Source organism: Callorhinus ursinus, unplaced genomic scaffold (assembly GCF_003265705.2).
Source record: "Callorhinus ursinus isolate GAN/ISIS: 27379988/994484 unplaced genomic scaffold, GSC_fseal_2.0 scaffold10, whole genome shotgun sequence".
Taxonomy (NCBI): Eukaryota; Metazoa; Chordata; class Mammalia; order Carnivora; family Otariidae; genus Callorhinus; species Callorhinus ursinus.
The window spans coordinates 3,841,664-3,854,604 of record NW_027397072.1 but is presented as its reverse complement, the minus strand read 5'-3'; positions in this window follow the sequence as shown (position 1 = coordinate 3,854,604).

The following is a 12,941-nucleotide window of genomic DNA, read 5'->3' as shown; positions in this document are numbered from 1 at the left end:
CAGCCACCCCATCCCTCCCACCCCCCACCACTCCAGCAACACTCAGTTTGTTTCCTGAGATTAAGAATTCCTCATATCACTGAGGTCACATGATACATGTCTTCCTCTGATTGACTTATTTCACTCAGCATAACACCCTCCAGTTCCATCCGCGTCATTGCAAATGGCAAGATCTCATTCCTTTTAATGGCTGCATCATATTCCATTGTGTATATATACCACATCTTCTTTATCCATTCATCTGTCGATGGACATCTTGGCTCTTTCCACAGTTTGGCTATTATGGATATTGCTGCTATGAACGTGGGGTGCACATACCCCTTCAAATCCCTACATTTGTATCTTTGGGGTAAATACCCAGAAGTGCAATTGCTGGATCATACGGTAGCTCTATTTTCAACTGTTTCAGGAACCTCCATACTGTTTTCCAGAGTGGTTGCACCAGCTTGCATTCCCACCAAAAGTGTAGGAGGGTTCCCATTTCTCCGCATCCCGGCCAACATCTGTCGTTTCCTAACTTGTTAATTTTAGCCATTCTGACTGGTGTGAGGTGGTATCTCATTGAGGTTTGATTTGGATTTCCCTGATGCTGAGCGATGTTGAGCACTTTTTCATGTGTCTGTTGGCCATTTGGATGTCTTCTTTGGAAAAATGTCTATTCATGACTTCTGCCCATTTCTTGATTGGATTATTTGTTCTTTGGATGTTGAGTTTGATAAGTTCTTTATAGATAAAGAACTATCTTCCAGTAAGTGGTCGCTTCTCTGTTCAGAGAGTTGTTGCTACTCTCCTCTTCAATCTCCTGTTGAGTTCGTAGGTGTTCAGAATGGTTTGATCCCTATCAAGCTGAATTCCTGAGACCAGAGGAAACCCAGGTCTCCTACTCCTCTGCCATCTTGCTCCGCCCCAGCCTGCAGGAAAGATTTTCTGAGAAAAATTCCAGAAACTTCTAAAAGAAAAGGCAACATCATTGGAAAGGGGTATCATTTCTTTGGGTGATTACTTGGAAGAGGAAAGCTCACATAAACCCACATGTGGGCTATGTTTACTGGGAAACTGCTTTTGTGAGCTGGAGCTCTTGGTTTCAGAAAAATAAAGAGGCCTGACCACTGGATCCTGGACCAGGAAAAAGAGATAAAAAGGGATATCACAGAGACAACTGATGGAATTTAAAAATAGCCTGCAGATTATATGATGTTATTGTATCAATATTCAATTGCTGGGTTTGGTAATAACTCTTTTTGGGGTTATGGATGACGGGGTCCTTGTTAAAACACACACACTGCAGTCTGCGGGGACTTGTGGCTTCAACATCCTCTCAACTAACTCAGAAAACTCATGTGTGTGCATATGCATGTACATATGTGTGTGTGTGTGAGCATGTGATGTGTGTATATGTATGGATATTCAGAAGGGCTGTTTGAGACTTATTCTAGTGCACCTTTTCAGTAAGTACAAAATCATTTCCAAAGTTTCAAGCCCCAAATAACAAAGACAGCCAGGCTTTGCATGTGAATGTGTGTTTACATTTGTCTGTGTATGCACATTGTGTGGGTATAGTTTGAAAGTACAAGTCATTCCTGCCTGTACAAAAAATGTGGGGAAAATCCATAATAACATTTTTAAAGCTTACCAGACATTATCAATATTTCAAATAATTCCTTCTAGAATTTTTGCAATTTATAGATTATTATATAAAGTAGGGTACACTTGGTCATTTTTTTATCATTGTACACACAGATTTTTTCATTTAACATTTTCCTTAAGTCTTCTCCATGTCATTAAATATTATGCATCATTCTATAAGGTGGCAACACATTGCATATTTGGGATCACTTTGCTCAGCAAGCGGTCCTGCTATCTCATACTCAGGAAGCCAAGTGACATAGTAAGAGGCTCACAGACTCCACAGGAGTCTGATTTGTACTCTGAAGTCAACAATTTTTGGCGGTTGTGATGGTTAATTTTAAGTATTAAGTTAGCTAGACTATGGTGACAGTGCATGGATCAAACACCAATCTAGATGTTACGGTGAAGATATTTTTAAGATGCAATTAATTTTTACTAACCAGTGGACTGAGTAGAACAGATTTTCCGTCATATTGTGGGTGGACCTCTTACAACCCACTGAAGGTCTGAAGAGAAAAGCACAGAGGCTCCCTGGAGGAAAAGGAGGTTCTTCCTCTGGGGTTCCAGCCTGCTGGTCTACTATGCGCATTTTGGACTTGCCAGCACTCACAATCTTAAGAGCCAATTTCTTAAAATAATCTTTATCTATCCATCATCTATCTATCAATGATCTACTTATCTATGATCTATCTCCTGGGTCCTATTTCTCTGCGGAACCCTGAATAATATCTCTGTATGCTTTGAGTAAGTTAGTTAACTATTTTTTGCCTCTGTTTTCCCATCTACAAAATTGAAATAACAATAGTACTTACCCCACAGGATTGACAGGAGAACAAAATATGTCATGCCTCAATGTGCTTAGAAGTCACCTGGCTGACCTCATAGCTAGTGGATGCTACTACCTCTTTTTATTATAGCTATTTTTTCCAGTCTGGGAACACTATTACTAGCATCAGAATATACATCACTGTGCATACATTCCCCTATGTATTCCGGGTTGTCCCCTTAGTGTTTACTAGGGCCAGTTTCAGAAGCTACATGACACCTCATTCTGCCCACACTGGCTTTATGGCCATTCCTTTAATTGACCAACGAACTTTCCCCCAGGGCTTTGCTATGTGTGGTTCTCTCTTCCTCCCAGGCTGAAGCATCGTTCGGGTGCATTTACTCTAGTTATGTTGTAATGGCTATTTTCTTTTAAGACCATTCTAGATACTGGATCAAACATAAAAACCACATTTTTTTCTTTCTTTGATGTTATCTTTTTTTTTTTTCTTTTACTATTTTGAGTGTTAAATCTGAGTTGTTTTGTCTGGTTTATTTGGAAATACAAAAACATACTCCAGCGATCGCAAGTAATGGGGACTGGTTTTGTGGAGGCAAGAAGGAGCACACAGGACTTGGGCGTGGGGAGGGGGCAGGACCTGGTGGACGTGAGCTTGGGCTTCAAGCTCAGCCAGCTGTTGCTTTTGCTGCGTGACTGATGTCCACCATTCTCCATGCACACACTGGAGCTCTAGGGGGCTCCCACGTGAATCACTTCTCGTGACTGTCTCTCACTCTGCTTCTGTGGCTCCCGGCTACCGAATGTGCTGTGCATGACCTCAACAGCCTCCTGACTTGTTCTTCCTGCCTCATCTCGGCATTAGGGGCTCAATCTCCAGGAGATTTCAAACTTTCTGCTGGGAGGCTCAGAGCAGGACTGAGCTGCAGCATCCTGCGTACGGTGCTCATAGAGGTGGTCCAGAGACCGTCCATGGCCCCCACTGTGGTTTGCTGCCTTTCGTACAAACACGGGCTCGGGCTCCAATATGACCATGGGACAGGGGTACTTTGCTCAAAGCAGCTGACTGACCACATTGAAATCTCTGTGGTCCTAGGTGACAGGGCTCCCATTCCCTTTACCAGGTGACCTTGATACCGTAAACCTTACAAAACATGACCGTGTTACTTCCTGCGGTCACACTTTTCCATCATAAAGAGAACTATGCATTTTAAGGTGTCGGTGAGAAAACAGAGTCCAACAAAAAGCAATTCCTTCTCGAGCTTGATTTTTAGGACTTCACTCATGTCTGAAAACAGAGTTCACATAAAATCTGCTGCAAGTACATGCTTTATGCTTTATTCTCAAGGAAAATGTCTCATTAACTTGTGGTTGATATTATTCTAACATCTTTTCCTTGATTATGAAAGAGAAGAGAATGATTTCCATATGGTTTACAAAGTTCTTTTACGACAAATTAGTTCCACCTTTTACCTCAGCATATCAGATATGGGAAAGGGCGACTTCAGTGGAAAATGAGAAATAGCAAAGAAAACAAAGGAGTCAGTGTTCGCCTTTGTGCACCCCTTTTGGTGCCAGGGTTCTGGGAGCAGTGTGGAGTGGCTCTGGGGCAGCCCCAAAGACAGATCTTGGTTCAGCTTTCCCACGACAACCCCGTTGATGTCTATGAACATGGTTTAAATGCACCCACTTGCTCCCAGGAGAACGTTCCAACCCTCCACATGAACTCAGTGGGGCTGTCTGGCCTGCCTCACCCCTACCTGGCAGCCTTATGAGAAGTGTTGTTCTGCTTTACTTTCTCCCCAACCCACCCTGGGCCTTCTTCCTGGTCCCGGGGAGTTCCCTACTCCTTCCCCGGTGGGACGTTCCGTAGGTACCTCCTTTTCTGGAAGGGCAATGTCCCTCCCACGTACCTAGTTCCTATCCATCTTTCCCATTCTCGCCTAAGATCCACACTTGAGGGAAACCAAATTACCGCCACACAACCCTCTTGCTTCCGCAGTGATGGGCGCTGTGCCTGTGCTTCTCCTTCACTGCCTGTTTCAGGACTATAATGGGACTGTGCACTTTGTTATTTAATGTTTTTCTTTCCTGCTAGTGCATGAGGACAGAGCCCTCTGGGTCCCAGTACCTGGCATAATGCCTCCACCTAGTAGGTGCTCAATAATTTGGGGCAAGCTTATTTACCACCTTCCTGTACCCACTATCTGTACATCAGGGACTGTCCTTATCCCTAGGCTGTTGAACCTGGCAATCTCAAAACCATAATTATAAAAAGAGCAGTAAAAATGCTGAGGACTTGCAACAGGGCTGCTTCTAGAATCAGTTTAGAACATGCATTTCTGACACTTAGCTTAAAGGTATCTTTCCCTTTGCAGTAAAACTGGCAAATTCCTTTGGTGACTGCAATGGATGAGTTCATTTTTGTAAAATACACTTTCTAAGTGAAATGTATCCTAGGAAATACCCTAGTTGCTGAGCTAAGTTGTTGCCAAAACAGTGGCAAGAGCTGTAGCTAGGCAGCATAAGTGACCCCCGAGAAAAAGGTGGTTTCTTGCTTCTCACAGTGGGAATGCTGCACGGGACACCCAGGAAGCCGCTGGGGCTCAGGTGCCCTGCCAGGGCTCAGGTGCGCGCTCAGGTGCTCCACTGACACCCCTTCGCCACCGCAGGGCAATGTGGGATGACTGGGGACACGTCCGCCGGGTCTTGTTCCACTTTTGTGCCCCCAGTTTCCCATAGATAGCACTTAGCTGTAGGCCTGGCACATGGTAGGTCCCTGATATATGCTTTCTTTAAGTAAAAAGTGGAAATCGTTTCTAATTTTGTGAATTCTGCCTCTTTCCCAGTTCCGGGCTTCTCTCCTTGAAGGCCGTCCACGTGATCTGGTGGTCCCGCGGTCATGCGGGGTGTCTGTCAGGAAAGCCACGTAACTAGGCTTACCCCTCTGTGGGCCACAGCCCTGCAGCAGACACATGTGTCCCTCCTACCTGCTCGGCTCTTCCCCGTGCACGGGCCTCAGCCCCTGTCCCTGTGAAAGAAGCCATGGAGCCACTCAGCTACTTCCCTCCTGGCAGGGCCACTCCTGCAAAGGGCCTGAAGCAGATTCATGAGATCACCTGTGTATCCGATTGGACACCATTGTTCTAAGTGCTATACATGTGTGTGTGCACGTGTGTATGTGTTGTATATATGCACCCACGTGCATATATGCATGTGCATGTGTGTATGTGTGCACGTGTGCATACATGTACAGGTACATGTGTGCATATGTACATGTGTATGTGTATATGTGCGTGTGTGTATATGTACATGTGTGCGCATATATACGTGTTTGTGCGTACACTTGTGTGTATGTGTGCATGTGTATTATGCATGTGTTCATGTGCATGTCTATGTGTGTATATATGAATGTGTATATGTGTGCATACACGTGCACATGTGTGCACAGATGCATGGTATACACGTGTATGCACGTGTGTGTATATGAATGTGCATGTATATGTGCATGTGTGCGTACATACGTGTGTATATGTGCACGTGTGTGTGCACGCATGTATATGTGCGCGGGTGTGTATATATATGCATGTATCTGTGTATACATATATATATCATTTCCATTGATGTTTTGCAGAATCCAGACATATCAAATTAAATAAAGAAATTGATGATTAATGGACCAATGTCTCTTGTGTGTATAACCTTGTTTTATACAAGGATCAGTTCCTTCTTTCTTGGTCAGCTTTATAACCTTTACTCAACTGTAGAGAAAAGCTATCATATTATTTTACTTTACATTCACTTTACTAAGAATATAGCAGATGTAAGGTACAAGAGGCCCCTATTTAATCTTTCATGATTATCTGGATTTTTGTTTATGAATTCTACTGATCAAAGTGGGGGCTTTCAAAAGTAAGAGGCTCCATGACGAGCTTTCTGCAGCTTATGTGGTGAGACTTTTTTTCAGCAAATACTGTGATGCTAACTAAATCATCTGCTGTAACACAATGTGGCCAAGGAAAGATAAAGAGAAAAAAATATCTAGTGTTATGCTTAAATTGCCAGCTTCATGCAAAAAAAATTTTTTTTCAGCTTCGTGCAAAATTTAAGGTAACACACACAGGACTCTAGAATGAGATCAGGAAAAATGTACCTGTATTTTTCTTAATATCCTTCAAAAGAAACCATGATCTATTATACAACATTACTTTCTCAAAATCACAATTTATCACTTAATAAAATGAATGAGCATTATTTGATCAAAATACATAATTTATATAGAATTTTTATATGCTGAAACTAACAAGGCTTGTTTTAAATTTCTAATTACTTATGGTCATAATTCCCATTTACCTAGATTTATGAGGCTCTAGATACATTTTTTACCTTTGTCCTTCACATAAAAATAGCTTTTCTTTTGTTATCCACACTTGGAAATTTTATAGGCACGCTGGAATCACAGATTTTAAAAGTCTTCAAACTTTCCCTGTTGCTAAAAACACAAATTGGTAATATTTTTATGACTTTACTCTGAAAGTACATCCAAACATTATATAGTGTCAGCATCACTTTGTAATACGAGAAAAAAAAATAAGCACTTTCTAAACTACCAGCTTCTTAGAGTAGGGCTTATTTACAAATGCCTTAAAGCTATCTTCCCACAAACATCAAGAAACAGTAGAGACGCAGCAAAGCTTATGGGCCCAGAAAATGAAGTCACCACCCTGGGGCCCTCGGGCTGCAGAGGAGGCTGTCGTTCTGGAGATCTTTCTTCCTTGTTTTATCAGAAAGCAGATGAAATGAGGAGTGCTTCCAGCCTCCTGCAAGTGTTTTTGGATTTCTAGTAGAGATTTCAGATTTGTTTTTCCTGAACATTTTAACCAGCCTCAATTTTCTTAAATTTTATTTTATGTTATGCTAATCACCATACAGTACATCATTAGTTTTTGATGTAGTGTTCCACGATTCATTGTATCAGCCATAATTTTAAAATCCTATTTTGACAGTTTCCCGTTAACGTGTGTAACGAGTCTGCGTAAATTATGTACCCTTTGAGAACTGCCCGTCGACATACCCTCTGAGCCGAGGATGTGCATGCCCAGAGCCCTCCCATCCCCCCTCCTGGTCACATGGCTACACAGACACCAGCTCCACATGGATCGAGGCCCCTTCCCACACAGCCAGTACCTTTTCCACATCTGTCACTGGGTGTGGTCTTTGGATACCCCAAATTGGAGTAAATTTCCTTATCCTTGCAGGCCTGGCTCAGTTGCCTCTCCATATGGGGGGTTATCTCCATCCTCCGTGGAACTAATTCTTCTCTCCTTTTCCTCCCGTCTCTTCCAACACCTTACGTAATGCCCTGTTTATCCCTGATAATTCTCCCTATCTGAAGTCTGTTTTGTGTAAGATTAATGTAACTACTCCAGTAGGAGTAGAGTGCTAGCATGCTAGGTATTTTTCCTTTCCTTTAGTTTTAAGGTATCTGTTTTTAGATTTACAGGAGATTTCTTATAGACAACACACAGCTGGGTCTTGTTTTGTCCACTCGGACAAACCTTATAATTGGTGTACTTAGACCATTCATATTTATTTACTTATTTTTAAAGATCTTATTTATTTATTTGAGAGAGAGAAAACGAGAGACAGAGCATGAGCGGAGGGGATGGGCCAGAGGCAGAGGGAGAAGCAGACTCTCCGCTGAGCAGGAGCCCGATGCGGAGCTCGATCCCAGGACCCTGGGATCATGATCTGAGCCGAAGGCAGAGACTTCACTGCCTGAGCCACCCAGGGCCCTCTAGACCATTCATTTCTAAAGTGATTCTTGGTACTTTTGTTTGCACCTAACTTCCATGTGATCTGTTTAGTTTTTCCATATCCCTTATTTTCTGCCTTCTCTGTTTTTTTTTTTTTTTAAGATTTTATTTTATTTATTTGAGAGAGAGAGAATGAGAGATAGAGAGCACGAGAGGGAAGAGGGTCAGAGGGAGAAGCAGACTCCCCACCGAGCAGGGAGCCCGATGCGGGACTCGATCCCGGGACTCCAGAATCATGACCTGAGCCGAAGGCAGTCGCTTAACCAACTGAGCCACCCAGGCGCCCCTGGTTTTGATTGAACACTTGATATGATTCCCTTTTGTCTTCTCTCTTAGCATGTCAATTATACTTCTTTTAAAAAATTTTTAATGGTTGCTCTAGAGTTTGCAATTTACATTTTTAACAATTTAAATCTACCTTCAAATAACACTCTCTGTTTCATGTGTGGTACATCTATTTCAAAACAGAGTATTCCCAGTTACTCCCTCCCGCACCTTATAACACTGCTGTCATTTATTTCGCTTACACGTATACTGTAATCGCACAATACACTGTTACTCTTGTGATTTTAAACAGTTACCTTTTAAATCAAAAAATGATATTATTTCCCCCTGGCTTGTTTCAACATTCTCTCCGTCCTATTTTTGAAAATGTAATGACAGTTTAGAATTAGAAAAAAAAAAACAAATGAACAAACAAAAAACAACAGTATTAAAGAGGAGTCCGAGGCTCAGAAAGGGCTTCTCCAGCTTCTCTGCAGATCACGGACCTGCCTCAGTCCAGTCTTGGGTGTGAACGGTGGGATGTGGCTCCGATTTCCTCTGTCACCCATATGCGTTTGGAAGACAAGGTGAAAGCAAGCTAGCTTTCCTCATTCCACTTGGTAGGCACACTTAATACATGCCTGTGCAACGAACGGCTGAAGGAAAGAATGGAGATAAACAGGTCTTTCAGTTACCCTCAGCTTTTTGCCCAGGGGTGAGTATTTGTGGTCCACAGGTGAGGTTTTCCTTCCCCCCCCAACAAGGAAGCTATTGCAATAATAGTTCAGGAGAACAACACTGAGGCCCTTGGCTGAGGGATAGGAAAAGAATTAAGACAAATGTGAGAGAAGAGAAGAAATACAGGATAGATCCTTTTGAAATCCATTACGACGGGAAGGTGGATGCAGTAAGAAGGGGTGAGGAAGATGAGCGTCCTCAGGGGAGGAAGCCAGGAGACACTCTTGCCAGCATGGGGAAAGGGGAGGACATTTCCCAAGGCGGAACAGAGTCGAGGACATCAATGCTCCCAGAGGCTGAAGCTACTGAGGGGCTTACGGAAGGCCATTGAGCTGGGGCCGAGGGCTTGGGACTGCTGTCCATCCACTGCACCCTAGCGTGGAACAGAATCAGGAGTCAACTTTCCTTCCAGAGATTGGTCTGGAAGAACAGAATGGTGGTGCTGGTGGTGAGGAACTGACAGAATAAAATCCACTTTTTCTTAAGAATGAAAAAGACTCATCATAGAAGAACAGGTTTTTGCACGTGCATCTAAATACCACGTTGCTAAAATAAACAGCATTCGGGGGTGGGGGGTAGCTGCTCTTCCATCTCCAGCTGAAGCTTCCTTAATCCTTTAAAGTGAACAAATTGGATTTTATTATGTGTGTGTGTTTTCTTTCTTTCGTTTTTGTCCTTTTTTTTCCGGTAAAATCTTCATTAGGTATAACAGTTAACAAAACAACTTTAAGGAAAAAACTCATGATTCAATGCCAAAGGCTATATTTGTGTTTTATTATTAATAATTAATTCGCCTTTAATAAAACATATTTTTAATTTTCTACGTGTGACTTCACCAGACTCTTATGACCACCCACTGCGCAACATCCCCTGTCACGTGCAGTAGTCATGCCCGTCTGCGAGTCACTTGGATCTCTCAGGGTTTCTGCAGCCCTGTTAGCTCACGGCCAAACTTTTGGATTTATTTTTCCAACACCTCCTTTTCAAACTTATGTTAAGTCATCACGATCCACTAGATTTAAGTATGAGGTGGAAGGTTACCACACCACCAACAGGAGGTCCTGTGCGGTGACTCTTTCTCTGCACTGAGCTGGAAGATAATGTTCGTCAGACATGTGTGAAAGTAGAGCCTACAGTTTCACGTGGGAGCCAGGAATCTGGGTTTGAGCTCCTCTGAAACAAGGTGTGTGTAAAGAGCTCCCGAAGAATAAGACTGCAAGGAGGTATTTCCCATATTCTTTTGCAAATAGCTAAGTTGCCTGCTCCACCTGCATGAACTCAGGGGCCGAGGAGTGTCTGCAAGCACAGAATGTTTCTTCAGGCTTGCTTGTGCGTTCTGTTGTGCTAGCTGAGAAGACAGAAACAGTACCCATCTATCACTGTGTTCAAGAATTGTAAGCAGCTGACCATGTTTTTGTGATGATGGTTCCTGATGTGGACAAAGTGGGAGGCGTTGAACATTGAGGAATGGGTGTCACTTTTCAAAGACCAGCTATCTCTGTGTAGACGCTTCCCCTCAGGTCTGCCCACTGGGCAGCCTGGATTTAATATTCTCCAGGCGTCCACAGAATCAGATCTTTGAGTTGGGAGGAACTTTTGGGATGGCCGAGTCTAACAATCTCATTCCTAAAAACCTCATCTGCATAATCTGTACCCCCTCTGTTACTAGAAGGAAGGAGTCTTCTCTGGACCCATCTGGAACTTCCTGGGCAGTGGTCCACAGCACTTACTACCATCGCATTGCATGTAGTGACTTTCAGAACAGTTCCATACTAACGGACCCGCAGGTTTACCTATGCTGTTAGTCTTGGGGAACAAGGTCTCTGGATGATTCCCACTGAATCCACAGGGGCACAGGGCCACGTGCCTGGTGAAGAGAGGACATTCAGTAAGTATATATTACACCTACACCACCCCAAGTCAGTTACATAGATGAAAGAGTCGAAATTCACACCGGTCGAGAGCTTTGACCAAGATTTCAGAATTATGAAAATAATTACATCAAGGATCCACATTCCTGATTTCCAATCCTGCAATATTCTTTCTAATGTACCTCGTTTCCTCTTTAAAGTTATACAAAAGGATTATTGAATCTCACTTAAGGACGTCTGGAGTTTTAAATGCTTAGTCATAGAAGTTACACTCTATGCTTTGGTCATTTTATAAAGCTGAAAAACCTCATCCTCGATGACATGTAAAGAGCGAATTATAAATTGTCTTATTTGCATCTGTGGACACCACATTTAAATATGATGGTGGCATGCTCTGCACCAGTGGTTACCTGGGAAAGTTTCTGGAAACACGTTTGTGGCTTTTCTGAGTGCAGGCAAAAATAGTTTGGGAGCTGACTGGGTTTGGATAAAGTGTGTTGTGGAGGAAGAACAGATGTGAACGCGGTTTGAATGCACCCCCTCATCCTCTTGTGAGCCATGTATCATGAACTGTGTTCAAGTGCTTAAACACCAAGCCTCCATTTCCCTAAAAACACTTTACAGCATCCAAGAAGGGAGGAGCGTCTGGGTGTCTGTAGTGGAAATAGAAGTGAGCATTCAGGAGTTCCCTCAAGGGAGTAAAATATCTGCTTACCCAATAAGCACCTGCTGACACACAAGATGGTTCTAAGCATGGTGTGGGCGCCAAGGCCCGGGAGCCCCGGCAATGCTCCCGTCTTTGGGGATCCTTCACTCGATAGTGAGACCAATGGTGAGAAAATACATAAAACATTGCAATGTGCTGACTGCTTTATTCAAGATATAGGCAAGGAGCTAAGGGAGCCCCAGTAAGAGAGCAATTCCTTCTGCTGACCGGAGCAGGGAAATCTGCAGAGAAGGGATGGTATTTCAGGTAAGCCCAGCAGCACCGGAGGGGATCTGCCAAGAATACATCAGGAGGAGTAGCAGCCCAGACCCCAGGAGGAAAGAAACGAAGCTCGGAGACCCAGAGGTTGTTCTGTGTTGACAAACAGTGGGCTCACGGGTTCCCTCACCGGTTCATATGTCAGAGATGCTTAATCACTTCTCTTGCTAAATTTAAAAAACATACACAATAGAAGAATTGCAATGCATTTTAACTGCCAAATCCTTCCTCCCAGCACAGGTTAGGGTGTGTGCTAGACCAGACTATCCTACGCCCATCTCTCCTTTTCCCCGAAAAAGGTAAGACCTGAACTGGGGATACAAAGGTCGCGGTGTGTGTGTAATCAGAATCTTTTTAAAGACCTCTGAGCATCAGTCTGAATAAACGTTAAGTGAGGAAATATAAAAAGAAAAGTATCTGCTCAGAAACCTGCCAGAAGTCTTGATACTCAGACATAAGAAATGCTGTGGAATCGCCCCGGGCCCACAAGAGGGTATATCACCCCTCACGGTTCCTGGAATGGTTTAATTCTCCTAATGAAACTCTGAACTGTAGTATGTCCTTTAAAAACCAATAGCAAGTTATCATTGTAGAATCTTGCAGCAAATGTTAATGTAAACTATTTTATCTATGAACACTGGGCAAGGCACAATAGGGTGTCTGCAAGTGCGGCAAGTATGTACGGCCTGGGGTTCTAATGGTACCATCTGCTCGTGAAGATGCTGCCACGGGCGCATCCAGGTAACTCTGGGGAAAGTGCAGTGTGGGGCACACGCATGGGGATAGGTGCTCAGACAAGGTTTATTAAACATGTTGGCAGAGCTTTTGGGTTCATAGATGGTTAAAGCAATAAG